The following is a 17,120-nucleotide window of genomic DNA, read 5'->3' as shown; positions in this document are numbered from 1 at the left end:
AATTATGAAATATTTCACGAATTACATAAAAACAATGACTAATCTAGTAATTTTTAACTAGTGGAAATTACTAATCTAGCCTAATTAAGTAACTACTTGATCATTTTTAGCCAAAAACTAGCTATTGTCCAAAAATAGCCCACAAATCCGTAGGTAATTAGAATAGGTTATTGTTTTGCCAAATAGACTACCGTTTCGGGTTAAGTATAAAAAAAATTATTTTGAACATCTAAAACCGTAGGTTATTTTAAAACCTACAGTCTTCTATCGACAAACTAATACCCTATGGTTCTGGGTTAAAGTCTATGGTTTTAATTTTTTTTTTTTAAATAAATGGAGAGTAGTTTTATTGAGAATTATTTTGATAAAAAAAATATTGTTTGTAAAATATAGAGTAGTTATTTTATTGGTTATAACCTTTTTTGTTTAAAATAACGAAAAAAAACTCATAGGTTTAAGAGAACCTACGGTGTACAACCTTGTAATGCACAAACTGTGCATTAATTGATTGTACACCATAGGTTTCCAAAAAAATTACAATTTTGTTAAATTTTTTTAAAGTTCTTTGAAAAGAATCATAGAATCATAACATAGATATAACTGGTTACAGGTTACAACATTTAAAAAAAACGAAAAAAAAAATCCGTAGGGTTCATATGAAACCTACGGTGTATAAGTCCACACTGCATAACCTGTGCATTGTGGACTTGTACACTAGGTTTCGTATGAAGCCTACCATTTTAATATATATATTTTTTCGTTTTTTAAGTTATCCTCATGTATAAAAACTACTTCTAATCAAGAATACAGTAAAATCTTGATAAAAAATAAACGTACCTCGCTGTTCTTCAAGTGCTCCATTGAGAGAAAATAGTAGGTGAACCAAGAAAAAAATACCAAAAAAATAACCTAATCTGAAAAATTATACATTATATACTATGAGCCAATGGGTTATGAAAGAGTAGAAAGAGTAGACGAGCCAGAAAACAGTTACCCATTGCCTTGCATAAAACAGTAGATTACCTCCATTTGACCGTAGTCAACTCTAGCCATCTATTCTTTCGGGGGCTATTTTTGGCTAAAGTAATTTTTTTTGCTATTTTTGGATAGATAATTAGAGAAAATGACTAGATTAGTAATTCCCTCAAAAATTATTTTCAAAACAACACATTCATTATTCAGAGAATACATTGTCATTTTTTTTATCTTAAAATTGGATCATGATGTTTGTCTTTATTATCTTGATATCGTACTCCTAAGCTTCAAATAGATAAATATAATGACTTATATAAACTTTATTTTCTTTGTATAGTTATTAATGGTTTACATGCATAATGTATAACTCATAAATAAAAGAGTACACGTTATCACTGCATCCTGATGAAAAAAAGTTAAATGACGAACGTGCCTAAGATTTGATGAATTTTCAAGCAAGAAACGAAGTTTCCTTTGATATTCCGATAGAATTCGAAGAAAAAGACGATCAAACTAATCATGAGCACACCCTTTATGGAGGAATTTGATCAAACTAATCAACTTGTTGGTTGTCAAAAATAAAAATGAAAGAGGCAGTTACTGCCACTGCAATAAAACAACAACCGGTGGATGTCATTGGCAGCGTTGTTGTGTCCGACCATGATAAATCAGAGAAGGCAAAGAATGATCAGTTGTGATGTTTAGTTGGTGCGTTCTGATGGTGATGTTCGTTTATGAAGAATTTGACAAGGAGATGAAAATGATAGGACAACATAATTAAATCAATGCCATATGATTCAATATTAATCGGTTACCATAAATATAAGGTTAAATTTAAAACTAATTAATTAATTTATATGTAAATTTAATATTATATCATTATGCATCTATCCATTTTTAAAATAGTTTGTCCAGATTTTTTATATATTAACACAATAATTGTTTATATATATATATATATATATATATATATATATATATATATATATATATATATATATATATATATATATATATATAAGCTTAGGTACCCAAACTCACCATAATACGTCATTTTGTTTGATATAATCATTATAATGTTCTTAAACTTCAACCCCTAACTTGATTTACTTTCAAGATTTTCGAAATTTCACTATTATCTTCCTCTTACATCGTTTTTTTATGTCGAACATCTACTAGGCTATATATATTATAGTTAAAAATGAAAATTATGTAAAAGGAAGATAAATATAAAATTTATAAAATTTTTGGAATGAATCAAGTTAAATGTTGAATTAGAAGAACATTAGACAATTATAATGTGTATATATAATACAAAACGATGTAATATGGTGAGTTTGGGTACCTAAGCTTATATACCCTTAAAGGTATATTCACTTTTCCATATATATATATATATATATATATATATATATATATATATATATATATATATATATATATATATATATATATATATATATTCCTTTAGACAAAAGCCTTGTTCTTGTCTTGGTTTTACGTGCACACTTCATATTATAATGGCATTATCTTGCCTTTTGTATAATTATGAGGTGATTGACATGTTTTGGTCAACAAAACCATTTAGAAGATGCTTTTTAGACCACATTTAATATATAAAAGCCAAATTTGTATGTCTTTTTCATCTGTGTATGATAATCACTAAATATACTTTTGTAGCATATTGTTGTAAATATTTATTTATTTCACACTTTAATCTTGACCTTGTCATGTCAAAGCTGATTGCTATTTACTGATTAAGTGTGTTTATATACGCAGGACAAAAAATGGAAAGCTATTGAAGTAAATGTAGCTGGATGGAAGAAAAGGGTAGTTGAAAGGCTAAAAGTTTATTTGTGTGCACGTGTATGCATCCAGTTAGTTTCAAAACCGTTTGTTTGAAAGAAATTTTTCAGCAAACAAATATTACATGATGTGGATGACTTTAGATCAAAAGTCTATTATTAATAAATTTAGTTACAAAATTGTCGATCTAACTACCAAACATTCATTGATGCATTTTATATGTTTCTTTTGCACTTCGATTTTGAACAAAACGTTGTTTTATTTGTTTCAATAACAACTTTTTACTAATTTTGTAATCTATAACTCATATTAAACTTATCGTCACCTGCACGAATGTGTTCCTTACAATCTATTCTCTAAATTATTTTTGAGAAGCACATAGATATTGTTAGCATAAAAAGTTAGTTGGGTGGTATTAAACCTTATGTTTAGCCCACTAGCTAGGTTAATGCTACATAACTTTTATATTTAAAGTCTTATTTATATTTTTTTTTGTATCTACGTAATTTTTTATCAACAATGTAACTCTAGTCGTTTTCTTTGTATATTATTATTAGTTCTTTGTAGATTGTTATTAGTTTACATGATATCAATGTCGTATTCTGTCTGACTTTTATGATTGTCTGATATGTTTTTCTAATTTGTTTATTTATTCCATCTTGTTTGATTTTGTCATTTTAAAGGTTTCGATTGTTGTTGTTATTTTGTTATTATCTGTTTTTTTGTTCATTTTTCGTCGATTATTGTGTGGCAATCTGTTATATTGCATCGTGAAGGTACCTTTTGATTGATATTTTCGATTGTGTGAATCACCTCACAAACGTGGAGCTGTGACATTTGGTGATTTTTGGTATAATTTTCCAATTCATTATGTATTTTGTTTGATTTAATTTGTTCGATTTTGTCAATTTTGAGGGTCTCATTTATTGCTTAAATTTTGTACGTCTTATATTGGGTTTGGATTTGATAAAAAAAATTGCGGCGCAACCGGTGAAAACGCACACGTTTTATGTCCACTGTTTCACTATTCAACGTTCATACTGTTCAACACATGTACTATTCATCATTAGTGTTCATTGTCATTTCGTTCAGCGTTTGGTACTGTTCATCGTTTGTCCATTTTGGTTATTGTTTAAAGTTTTGTTTGTTTGGTTGTTACAAACATTTGTGTGTATTTGTTGATGGTATTAGTTTGTTTTTATTATACTTTTCTTTTATTACAACTTTCTTTCAATTATGAAACCTAGTCGAAAGTTTTATTACATTTTCTTTTGTTACCGGAGCTCTTAAAAACCTTGGCTGTCGAAAGTTTCATACACTTGTTATTCTTAATGTTTATTATGAAACCTATTTGCAAGTTTTATTATAATTTTTTTTCTTTTACAAGAATGTCGATTTATGTTAAGAATAATTATAATGTTTTCGTCTTACCTTCTTGTTAAAAACATGGTTCGGTAAAGGTTTTACTGTTTTTCTATTTAGTTTAATGTTACGAAAAATATAGATGTTATACTTCATTTGGTAAAACTTCAAAAAAAAAAAAAAAAAGTTTTCTTGCTCTTTTGTTTTTCCTTTTGCTCTTGCGTCATCTCATACAGTCAACTTTGTGTTTATTTTTCTTATTAATGTATCGAGTATTTGGTTTAAAGCTTTGAAACAAAAAGATGCCTTTTTTGCATGAATATTTTTTTCGTAAATTTAGTTGCAATTCCACCAGTATTGTTGGGATCCTGATCAGATTTCATAGTATTTTATTTTCTATTAGGGGTGAGCATGGTGCGGTTTGGTGCAGTTTTAAGGCCAAACCGAACCGCAAACCGTATGGTGCGGTTTTTGCATTCTTAAAACCGTTGGATGCGGTTTTGCAACGGTTCGGTTTTACGGTTTTTAAATGCGGTTTCGGTTTGTATCGGTGCGGTTTCGGTTTTAAACAATGTCTAAACTTTGATGCAATTTTTTATGTTTATTGGTACGGTTTTTTAAAAGCGTAAGAACATGTGACTACTCTCACAAACTAATTAATAATCGAAGGTTCGTTAACTTTGTCTTAATTTGTTACAATCTTATTACACATATCGATTAGTTTAACAACAGAAAATTTGTTTTACACCCCATATAGTCTTACACAAAAACAAAGTAAACATATAATAAATATATTATCGTTTATAAGTATTTTAAATAGCATGTATATAATATATATTAACTGATTTATTAATATACATGCTTGCGCTGCGGTTCGGTTTTTGTGGACCGGTTTTTTGGATAAAAACCGCACCGCACCATTGACCTTCGGTTTTTGCAAAAATTAAATCCGCACCACTGGTTTTTACATCGGTTTCGGTTTTTCGGTTGCGGTTTATTGCGGTTTTACCGGTTTTTTTTTAGTCGGTTCGGTTTTTGCTCACCCCTATTTTCTATTGTTCTAGTATTTTTTGTTTCGGTTCGACTTTTTTGTTCGTTTTCCGGTTATAGCTTTCGTTTCTAGTTTTAGTGACAAAAGTATTTGATTCGGGTTTGTATTCGTTTAGTTGTGTTTGCTTAAGTTCAATTTTTTTTTTTTTTTTTTTTTTTTTTAATTGTATCTCTATTTTTTTTTTCATTGGGTTTTGCTTTTGTTTTCGATGTTGTTCCTTTTTGGAAAACTCTCAATACTTATTTCTCAAACATTGTGAGTTTGAGGGAGAAAAGAAAATAAGGAGGATTGGATACATTAGTTTATTTAGTACAATGCGGATTTACATATTGGGTTTTATTTATTGTGATGCTTCCCCTAATATATTTGGGGTTCATTTGGATGCTATAGAAATGCATATTGGTTTGTTTTCGTTGCTTTCATGCAAATTGTTTGTTTTGGTTGCATTCATGCAGATTCTTTAATTTTTGGTTGCTTTCATGCAGATTGTTTAGTTTGGCTTATTTCGTGCATATTGTTTGGTTTTGGATGTTTTCGTGTAGGTTGTTTGGTTTTGGCTATTTTCGTGTAGATTGTTTGGTTTTGGCTGCTTTCGTGCAAATTATTTGGTTTTGGATGTTTTCGTGCAATTTCTTTGGTTCCGCTGCTTCTCTTGAAGATTGTTTGGTATTACTACTTACATGAAGATTGTTCGTTGCTACTGGAATGCAGATTTATATATATATATATATATATATATATATATATTATATATATATATATATATATATATATATATATATATATATATATATATATATATATATATATATATATATATATATATATATATATATATATATATATATATATATATATATATATATATATATATATATATATATATATATATATATATATATATATATATATATATATATATATATATATATATATATATATATATATATATATATATATATATATATATATATATATATATATATATATATATATATATATATATATATATATATATATATATATATATATATATATATATATATATATATATATATATATATATATATATATATATATATATATATATATATATATATATATATATATATATATATATATATATATATATATATATATATATATATATATATATATATATATATATATATATATATATATATATATATATATATATATATATATATATATATATATATATATATATATATATATATATATATATATATATATATATATATATATATATATATATATATATATATATATATATATATATATATATATATATATATATATATATATATATATATATATATATATATATATATATATATATATATATATATCGATTACAGGTTATCTGCGTCCATCACTTCCACTTGTCGGCTTCCCTATCCCTTCCTCAAATTGCAAAAATACCTTCAATCGATCAAATTGCGAAAAAATAACCTTTAATATGAAAAATGGTTTTATTCACCATCTTCCCAAACCAGATTCTTCCCCATAAAAGGGTGTGACATCATATATTGTTGATGAAGAGCTTGTAATCTCCTCATCCTTCGCATCTTCCCATGTACTAACATTCTGTAACACCATGTTTGGAACCGTTTCATATTTTAGGGCTGTGACCTAACGACCGATTATCATAAAGGATTAGGGCCTTTGGGAAAAAGACTTAGACCCCTTTGAGTGTGGATAATGTAGGTTAGATGATCTGAGAGTCTGCTTTGTATTTTAGAGTCCAAGGGTATATTGATAAAATGATAGTTTAGGCCTTTTATGAATTTTAGGTCTTTATTTCGGAAGTTTTATGGCAAGGGGAGTTGTTAGAATTGTAAAGATTCTTATTACCTTTTTGTGGATATAAGGATCGTTGAAATTGGACTGAGAACATAAAAGTTATGGCCTTCGGAAGTTGATGGGTTTAAGGTCAAGCCTAGTACGCTGGGCGTACATAGGGAGTACATTGGGCATACTAGGCAGAAGGATCGTGGGCATCTATTGGAGTATGTTGGGCATACTGGGAGTACGTAGGGCATACTCCAGACTCCAATCTCATGCAAACCCTAATTTAGGGTCTTAGACCCTCGTTAATGATCTTAACTCCACTCCAATCCCCTATCTTTAGCCTCCATATTATTAAACCCTAGATTTGAAACCCTAGCTTCCATTTGAGCATTTTGTGGTTTTTGGTGTACCATCGACAAGAAGGAGTTCTTATTGGAAGCATTGCTTGGCTTCGAGCTTGTGGATCCAAGCTCTAATAATCTTCATCAACTTCTAGGAGGTATAAAGTTTCTAACTTGATGACTCTATGTATTAGATCTAGTCTAGGGTATGTTTTGGGTTTATTTTGTTCCTTAGAGTCATCCTTGTGAGTATGAGCTACTCCAAGAGCTTAGAATGTTGGATCTTAGCACTTCCGAGGTTGTGGGTGCATAAAAATGTCATCTTGATGGGTTTGGGTGAGTCATGATTAATTTGGTGTTCATATTATGGGTTTAGAAGTATAAAAATGGGTTTTTGGTCCCATTAAGGCATGCAAGGGAGTAAAGTTGGCAAGTTTATGGTTTAAGACCTTGTTTAGGGATCATATCTGTGTTTGGACAACTTGACTTAACCCAATAAGAGCTTAATGTGGATTTTTGGCCTCTGACGAGTACGTTGGGCGTACGTAGGAGTACGCTCAGCGTAACTTGTACGTGGTGCTTCGGGGGTGAGTACGTGGCTGTACATTGCTGGTACGCAGGGCGTACTCCCTAGGGTGTCCATTTTGTGCCTTTTAGGGTTTGGGCCTTGTTGGTCCATTAGACTTCTGACTTTGGGCCATAGATAGACTATGGACTTTCTTGGAGTTAGGTCCATGATGGTTTCTAGGCTCAATTAGGAAGTTGGGCCATATTGGGCTTTGGGATGCCATTTAGGAAATTAGGCTTTTTGAGCAAATAGGTTGGGCCTTGGTTTTGGGCCATGTAAGAAAAGGGTAAAATGGTCTTTTACCCTGGATATTGGACAAGTAATCGAGATTCTTGATTATGGGTTGAGATCCAATTATTAATTGGATATTATTTGATGGTGCTAGCATGTGAGGATTTTTCGGATCAACAAACTGAGATTTTATTTGAGAGGTTCAGCTGCTAGAGGTGAGTTTCCTCACTATGTTTAGCGGGTCGAAGGCACCAATGTCGGCCCATGGTTTATAATGATTAGGATGCTAGTTGTCTGCGTGACTCTTGCATGTGTTATGTGTTTATATGTATACCAGGCAAGGCCTGATGATTATATTGTATGCTATTTATCTTTGTGATTTTTATGCATGTGTTTATATGTTGTATATAAACCGGGCGGGGCCTGATGACTGACAGTTCTGTTAGGATTAGGACTTGACACCGGGCGGGGCCCATTATATGCCTTATATGTATGGTAAGTGGTATTTTGGGGAACTCACTAAGCTTTGTGCTTACAGTTTTTAGTTTATGTTTCAGGTACTTATGTTTCAAAAGGGAAGAGCTCGGGATGATTGCATTGCACATACCACATTGTTCCGCATATTACATGAATCATATGTACTTGGATGTTTATTGATACAATCAGATTCACTATGGTTTCCATGGTATTGTTTTGGATAATGGTTTTATTAATTTTAAAATCGAAATTTTTAGTCTTAATTTTTGGGACGTTACAAGTTGGTATCAGAGCCTTATAAGTTTGAGGGATTCAGGTATACTCTCGGGTGTGTCTGAACTCAAATTGAGGGTTTGGTAGATTTTTCAAAAAAAAACGTTTTATATAAAAGGGTTTTCTAATAAAATAAAAAGGGTGTGTTCCATTCAATCGATCGAGCTCAGTTTTATGATATGATTTGATTTGTGAATTTGTGAATCGCATGCTAGTTAGGGCTAAGGATCTACTCTGGATTTGCATGATAGAATGCTATGAGAGATGCCTTTATATGCCTACTGTATGAGCTTGTAGACTTGCATGCTAGTACTAATCAGTCAATGATAGGATGGTCTGTTTAGGTTATGCTTGTTCTGATTACTTGATGCTCGAATGTTGCTTGCTTTGTGCATTTAGGAGTTTCCATTAACCTCATCCAACTAGTAAGCGAGTATATTAAGTTACATATTGTTTAGACTAGATAATTTTAAAAGGTTAGGTTTTAACTCTACTATGCAACTCTTGTTTGAGTCCAACCGTTGTAGTGTGAGACCTTTCATTCGAAGAATTGTTTGGTGTCGATGATATGTAATTGTATTTGTGAGCTGGTAAGAGGATGTTAGGGGGGAGTTCTGTAATGTCTCAAATATAATGACATAAAATTTTCATTTTTAGATTAATAAATCATTATTACATATCATTTCCATGAAACCAAGGTAAACAAGATTTATCAAAACATCATTAAATCAGAGTAAATCACAGAATGCGGAAACATGTGGTGTGTGCGCTGCAATCAACCCGAACTCTTCCATTTGAAAACTGAAGCACCTGAAACATAAACTGAAAACCATAAGCATAAAGCTTAGTGAGTTCCCCAAGATACCACACACAACACAAATAACATACTGGGCCCCCGCCCTCCATCGGGTCCTACCTGTCCCACTCAGCCTCGGCCCTGCCCGACATCGAATCCCGCTTGGCTTCGGGCCTCGCTCGACATTGAGCCCCGCTCAGGTTACAGATATGTCCGTCACCAGGCCCCACATGAGATTGGGCCGCACCCGATACACACGTATAATCATATAACCGTATAATCATATAACCATATAATCATATAAACATATAACCTTACTAGTACATGCAATAATCACAAAGAATATATCATACTATACAGTCATTGAGCCCCACCCGACATCGAGCCTCACCTGGTGAGCATAAAAACACATACTAATAACTAGCATACAATATACCCATCAGGCCCCACCTAGCATCAGACCTTGCCCGGTAAGCATACCATCATACAACACATGCAAGAGTCACGCCGACATCTAGCATCCTAACATATAAATCATGGGCCGTCATTGGTGCCTTAAACACGTTAGACACAATGAGGAAATTCACCTTGCACTACTAAAATACCGCGGATAAATCTCTGGTTTCTGGCTGACCGATCCCTAAACTATCAAAATCAAAACAACACCCAATCAACATTTGGGTCCCAATGCATATCCATAAATCCATTGCTAGGATAAATGACCAATTTACCCCTCATCTCTTTTGGACCATGACTAGGGCTGTCAAATCGGACAGTCGTGTCGTTTTTTTGCCTGAGACGATACAACACGACAAGGTTTTGTATAACACGAATACGACACGACACAATGTTTTTTTTCATTAACATGAAAACGAACCAATTAAAACACGACAACACGACACGACACGACATGACACGACAAATATAATATTACATAACTATTAGTGTATTTTGTTCATACTTAAAGATATATAACACAACAAAAACGACAAACACGAAAAACACGACAACTACATGCTTAATCGTGTCAATTTCGTGTCGATTTATGAACACGAACACGAAACGACACGACATCGTGTTTTTTAATCTTGACACGAAAACAAATTCGAATTTTGATTTTGTCCCCGATTTCGTTTCGTTTCGTGTATTTTTGTCGTGTCGTGTCATAAATTGACACCCCTAACCACGAGTTAGGCCCAAACCTAATAATCCACAAGGCCCAAATACTAAAAACCACCCACATTCCAATCCATTGCCCAATTTTTCAAATAGGGCCCAACCCATTCTAGGCCTTCTCAAAATAATTATTAGTCCAAAACTTGATGGTCCAATAGGGCCCAAGACAACTAAGCCCAAAATATGTCCCAATCCGAAGCCCAACATGCATTATCCTTCCTGATTGAGTACACAGGTCCCTCCCAACCCCAAAACTAGGGTTTTCTAAACCCTAATTAGGGTTTCCAATCCAAACACGTGCCATTCGGACTAAACTTAGATGATTAGGTAATTTAATGTTTAATAAGTCGAGCACCACCCACTGCCACTCAGGCAGTGGTGGTTGGCGACAGGAGGCGGCAACCACCACTTTTTAATGGTGGTAGTTATAATTTCAAACAAAAACAATAACAAAAGCATTCCATTACACTAACATCTATCCAACACACACACGCACACAACCACACAAAGTGGTGGCTAGTGGCGGCAACCACCATGGTTGGCTGCCATGGTGGTTCACTTGATTTCCGGCCAACAATTACACTCACACACACCTCCGACTTGCCGACTACATCCATGCATATGTCAAGTATCATTACTCCAACACATGCTACCCGCTTAGCCAAAGAATACACTTATTCTTTATAAAATAAGTAGCTCGGCCTGGCGACTACATCCATGCATATGTAGAGTATCATTACTCCGACACATGTTACCCGCTTAGCCAAAGAATGCACTTAATCTTTATAAAACATGTAGCTTGGCTATCCGACTACATCCATGCATATGTAGAGTATCATTACTATGACATACGCTACCCACTTAGCCAAAGAATACACTTATTCTTTTTAAAACATGTTGCTCGGTCAGCCGACTACATCCATGCATATGTCGAGTATCATTACTTCGACACATGCTACCCGCTTAGCCAAAGAATACACTTATTCTTTATAAAACATGTAGCTCCGTCGGCCGACTACATCTATGCATATGTCGTATATCATTACTCTGACACAGGCTACCCGCTTAGCCAAAGAATACACTTATTCTTTATAAAACATGTATCTCGGCTGACTGGCTACATCCATGCATATGTTAAGTATTATTACTCCGAAACATGCTATCCGCTTAGCCAAAGAATACACTTATTCTTTATAAAACATATAGCTCGGTCATTCGACTACATCCATGCATATGTCGAGTATCATTACTCCAGCACAAGCTACCCATTCATCCAAAAAATACACTTACTATTTATAAACATGTAGCATGCCTATCAGAATATATCCACAAATATGACAAATATCAATACTCCGCCATATTCTACCCGTCTGGCACACAAATATATTTATGGGGTCATAATCCAACTAGTTAACCAAAAAGTTTATAATCGTCCAAATTAACGATTTTCACTAACAACAACAACCGATGATAATAGTCACACAACACAATGACATTTCGTACAACCAAAACACTATTGTCCCAAAAATACCAATCGCAAGATAGGAATCAGTTAGGCACACAAGCAATACGCAAAGTTCATGCTTTCCCAAAAAACCAACAAGAGAGCATAACCAATCCACATAACCAGCACCATTAGGATTTAGAGGCGTGATGAGTACGAAGTACATCGTTCTCCTAAAGACAAGGTTCGTAGTTAGCTTGGACTAGAGACTTATGATTTTCCAGCAAGGCAACCTTAGCCATAGTGTCCCAATGGCGAATTGATAGGTCGTCGTACATTTCCTTGGCTTTCACCACCATCTCTTCACTCGCAAACTTCATACCCCCGACAACCCGTAGATTTACCTTGGCAGCTAAAAGCTGATCTCGTAATATCAACAACCCATCAAAAAAACTTAAGATCTCGCCCGAACACAGTAGAAATGATATTTTCATCACGGGCTATGAAACAGCATGCCTCGTCCAATTCTTCCGCAAACAAAATGCAAGAAGGGCATCCATCTACAGGAACCACGAAAATAATATTAGCAACATAAAACTACCATAACGAAGCCAAAAATACAAGTATAAACGCATATAACAACGGAATACCCGCAAAAGAACAAAGAGTTAAAATGTTTACATACTAGCCGATTTAGGACCGATATGACCCAAAGATAGAGGAGAGGCATAGCGAGGGACCACCTGGGAAACTTCATGTAAAAATTGATTAAACTGATTAGACGTAAGAAGTCACTTATGCTTTCGATTATGAGAAAAAACATCTATTGTCGCACCTCCTACTGAGCTGGAGGAACCACCGTGTGAAGGACCAATCACAGGACAAGAAGTCTCCAGAAGCTTCTCAACAGAAAAAGCATCCGGTCCATGCCCCAACAGTCTAACAGGAAATTCAGGAATCACAATCACTGGGTCCACATCTCAGTACGGAACTACATCATCCAACACAATTGATTCAGGAGAAATGTCACTAGCCAAATATGACGTCAACTGAAATGAGCATTTACTTCCATCTACAACAATAAATGAGCATCGAGAAAACATTAGAACGCAACATTTATACCAGGAGATTACATAAGACAAAGGAAAAAAGAAACTATACTAAATCCAATAAAAAGGTTAGATAAATCTGCACGACATACAAATAACACTGGCAGTTGACATCGAACTTTCCAAAAGGGGCTCATACTACACAAAGCAAGTACAACTTCCGGGAGAAACGATATTTTGACACATAAATGGGAAAATAAGGTCACGAACGAAAGCAGATCGTTGGACAAAAATATTGAATCATCACCAAGCAGGACAATTCAGGGAGCGAAAGGAAGACATAAGTTGTGCACACCTACCCAACAAAACCTACGCTTCCCGTTACCATTGGAGCAAGATAAATCAGGAGAGAGAGGAAAATGAAGACTACTAAAATAATACCAATCACCATACTTCTTCAGATGGTAAAAGTAGCGAAACAAAGTAACATCAAGTGGTATTTCATGAGTAACACAAAAAACTTCGAAAGTAAGCACCTTCGACACTGCGTTAGGGCATAGTTGAATGAGATGAACCTTATAAAAACAAAGAACTTCTAAAAAGAAATGAGACGGAGGTAACCTTAAACCACAAACAAGATGTCTAAGATAAAACCCAACCTTACTAGGCGGGGCATCAATAACAAATGGGACGAAGATGGAAGTTGGAAACCAAGTATGCGAGACAAGTGATATTCATACGTGTATCGATCAATCATACAATAGTTAACTTTGGATACAACTGTCGACATGTCATCACCCATATCAATCGTGATGTGAGAGTAAAAATGAGGATATAAGATAAAAAAGTTTCTAAACAAACCAGGATTATCCGCTAAATAACACGAAAGACCAGTTAAAACATTTATTAAGGGAAATCTAATCAAAGAAAGAGAAATGAATTGTGACAGCGCAAGCATTTAATGCGCCCCATGCGACAGACGTTCCAGTACCCAAGGAGGATCTTTAAGCCTAAACGGAAAAAAGATTTTGGAAACATTCTTTCACGCTTCGGACTGAGAGGCTTAATGGTGTACCAGACTAGTGGTCTAAGAAAATCCACTACTGGCCCGGTACCTACCAAGTCGGCGATAAAAACATCACGATATGTCATGAACGAATCTAAATTCGAATACACTGTATACAAGTATCGGAACCATATCTCAGGAAACATGCAAAAGGGATGGTACATAACAATAAAATAACAAGAAAGGGACAAAAGATGTGGCTGCTAATGGTGTACCAGGCCGGTAGTCCGAGAAAATTCACTACCAGTCCGGTACCTTCCTAGTCGGCGATAAAAACATCACGTCTTGTCACGAACGAAACTAAATTCGAATACACCGTACAAAAGTATTGGAACCATATCCCAAGAAACATGCAAAAGGGATGGTACAAAACAATAAAATAACAAGAAAGGGACAAGATACGTGTCTGCCTACAGACCGGATAATAGATGAAGGATCGGGCAAAACTATAAACCTTTCTAACAACGAGCGACCTATAAATGCCCCAGAGATACGATATTGGGGGGGGGGGGGGGGGACAAGGTAAGGCAAGAAACATCGTATATATCATTAAGGCAACACTAAAAAGTGCAATCTAACTTAGACATCAGAGAGCTATACCGGGGTCTAACCCTCGGAATGGCTATCTGACCTAGCACTTGTTTATCTTATGCAGAGCGGATTCCCAGAGCTTATTAGACTGAGATCCTTAGGTGATAGAGCTAAACATGCGCCTAGAGTTTGCCATAACAACAATACATGGGTCTCACAACCGGTTAAATAAAGATTAAATTTGAAAATTTTTAATTAAAGAGGTAGGTTTGAAAGATATAATTAAAACAAGATAGTGTAAAAAATATGGATAATTTTGGAATTTTTAATTGGATTGATTGGTGTTGTCAACCTTTTAACAACTTCTAATTGGTTTTCCTTTTTTCGCCCTGCTTTTCTTTTCTTTGGGCAATGGTTTTTGTAACGCCTGGTTTCTGGTACACATTTATTTATAAATTATTCATTTTTATAGAGCTATTCGACGAGTTGGAAGCCCCAGACTCGTCGAGTAGAATCGAGTCTTGGACGCGGGTTTTCAGCTATCTACTTAACGAGTAGGGCTGCCAGAGTGAAACCCTAATTTTAGGGTTTTGTACCATATTTAAGCTCCTTAACCCCCACCCGCTTGGCATCATTTCTAGCCTCCAAGTCCCAAACCCTAATCCACGAAACCCTAGAGCTTTATTTGAGAGTGTAACCCATTTTGAGTGATCTTTGTGCACTTTTGAAGCTTGTGGTAGAAGAAGGAGATAGATGGATCAAGTGGAAAAGAGTAGATCCAGAAACTACACTTCGTTGGCTACATTTTCTGGTAATCAAGTTTTTACCTTGATTATTCATTCAATAGATCTACTTACTTTTGGTTCAAGAACCTTGGACTTTAGGATTTGGACGTCGCAAGTGACTTACATTCCAGATCTGAGATCTAGAAGGGGTTCCATGACATAAAGGTGCAAACTTTATGACCATGGAAACCCCATGCAAGCTTAAAAACGTTATTATGACCTTTTTAGCCCTAAAAAGCCATGCATGGAAGGAAAGCTAGGAACTATATGTGTTCAACTGATGTCCAAGGCCTAGATCTATTATAATGTGCTTTGGTTTAGAGTATTATGGTTTGTGGACTAAGATCTATGTTCTAGAGAGTTAGGGTTTGAGCTAAACCCATTAAGAAGTACTAATAGCGGGTAAAGTTGGAAAATTTACCCTTAAAAGTGTTTTCCCTACGTGTAGAGGAAGTATGGAGTTTGGATTTGAAGGGTAGGAGCTTAATCCATTGAGACGACTCAATCAGATAGAGGAACTCGGCGAGTCCATAGAAGGACTCGACGAGTTGAGTTGGTTTGTCCTGTTTTAGCTTAAGGTAGAACTCGACGAGTCGATGAAGGGACTCACCAAGTTGATTCGGTAGATCGTGACTATGAATAGCCTGGGAACTCGACGAGTCGGGGGAAGACCAGGGGTAAAATGGTTATTTTACTGTAAGTAGAGTTATCAGGTTTTGACTAAGTGTTTTTGTGAATCAATAGTCAGGGAGTCGTTGGAGTAGCCGTTAGAGATTCCTCACATGAAATTTTACGTTTAGCATACGAGGTGAGTTTTCTCCTGTAGGAACGGGTCTAAGGCACCAAGGCCGACCTGTTTAGATAGTAGTAATTTCGGGCTACGGTCCGATATCGGGCGGGGCCCGATGTAGGTTTCTATGTTTTTCCGGGTTTCAATCCGATTTCGGGTCAGTCCCAACGAATGCTTGTATGCTTGATGTCTTTGTGATTCTTGCATGTGTTTGTATTTGTATGTTTCCGGGCTTCGGTCCGATGTCGGGGCGGTTCCCGAGGAATGTTAGTATGCTTCCGGATTTCGGTCCGATGTCGGGCGAGGCCCGAGGAATGTTTATATGTTGGTGTTAGTTGCTTATGTTATATATTAGTTGTTATGCTCATATGTATGTCGAGATCTGCTTGATGTCGGGTGGGGCTCGATGTCGGGCGGGGCCCGATGCCGAATAGGGTTCGATGCCAAGAAAGCCGATGTCGAGCCTGACTCGATGTAGCAGGGGCGGGGCCCAAGATATGTTTATTGTTATATGTTATGTGTATGATATGTGGTAGTTGGGGAGACTCACTAAGCTTCGTGCTTACAGTTTTCAGTTTTGGTTTCAG

This window comes from Lactuca serriola, chromosome 1, assembly GCF_051521515.1.
Source record: "Lactuca serriola cultivar US96UC23 chromosome 1, Lser_US96UC23_V15, whole genome shotgun sequence".
Taxonomy (NCBI): domain Eukaryota; kingdom Viridiplantae; phylum Streptophyta; class Magnoliopsida; order Asterales; family Asteraceae; genus Lactuca; species Lactuca serriola.
Note: the sequence above shows the minus strand (reverse complement) of the source record.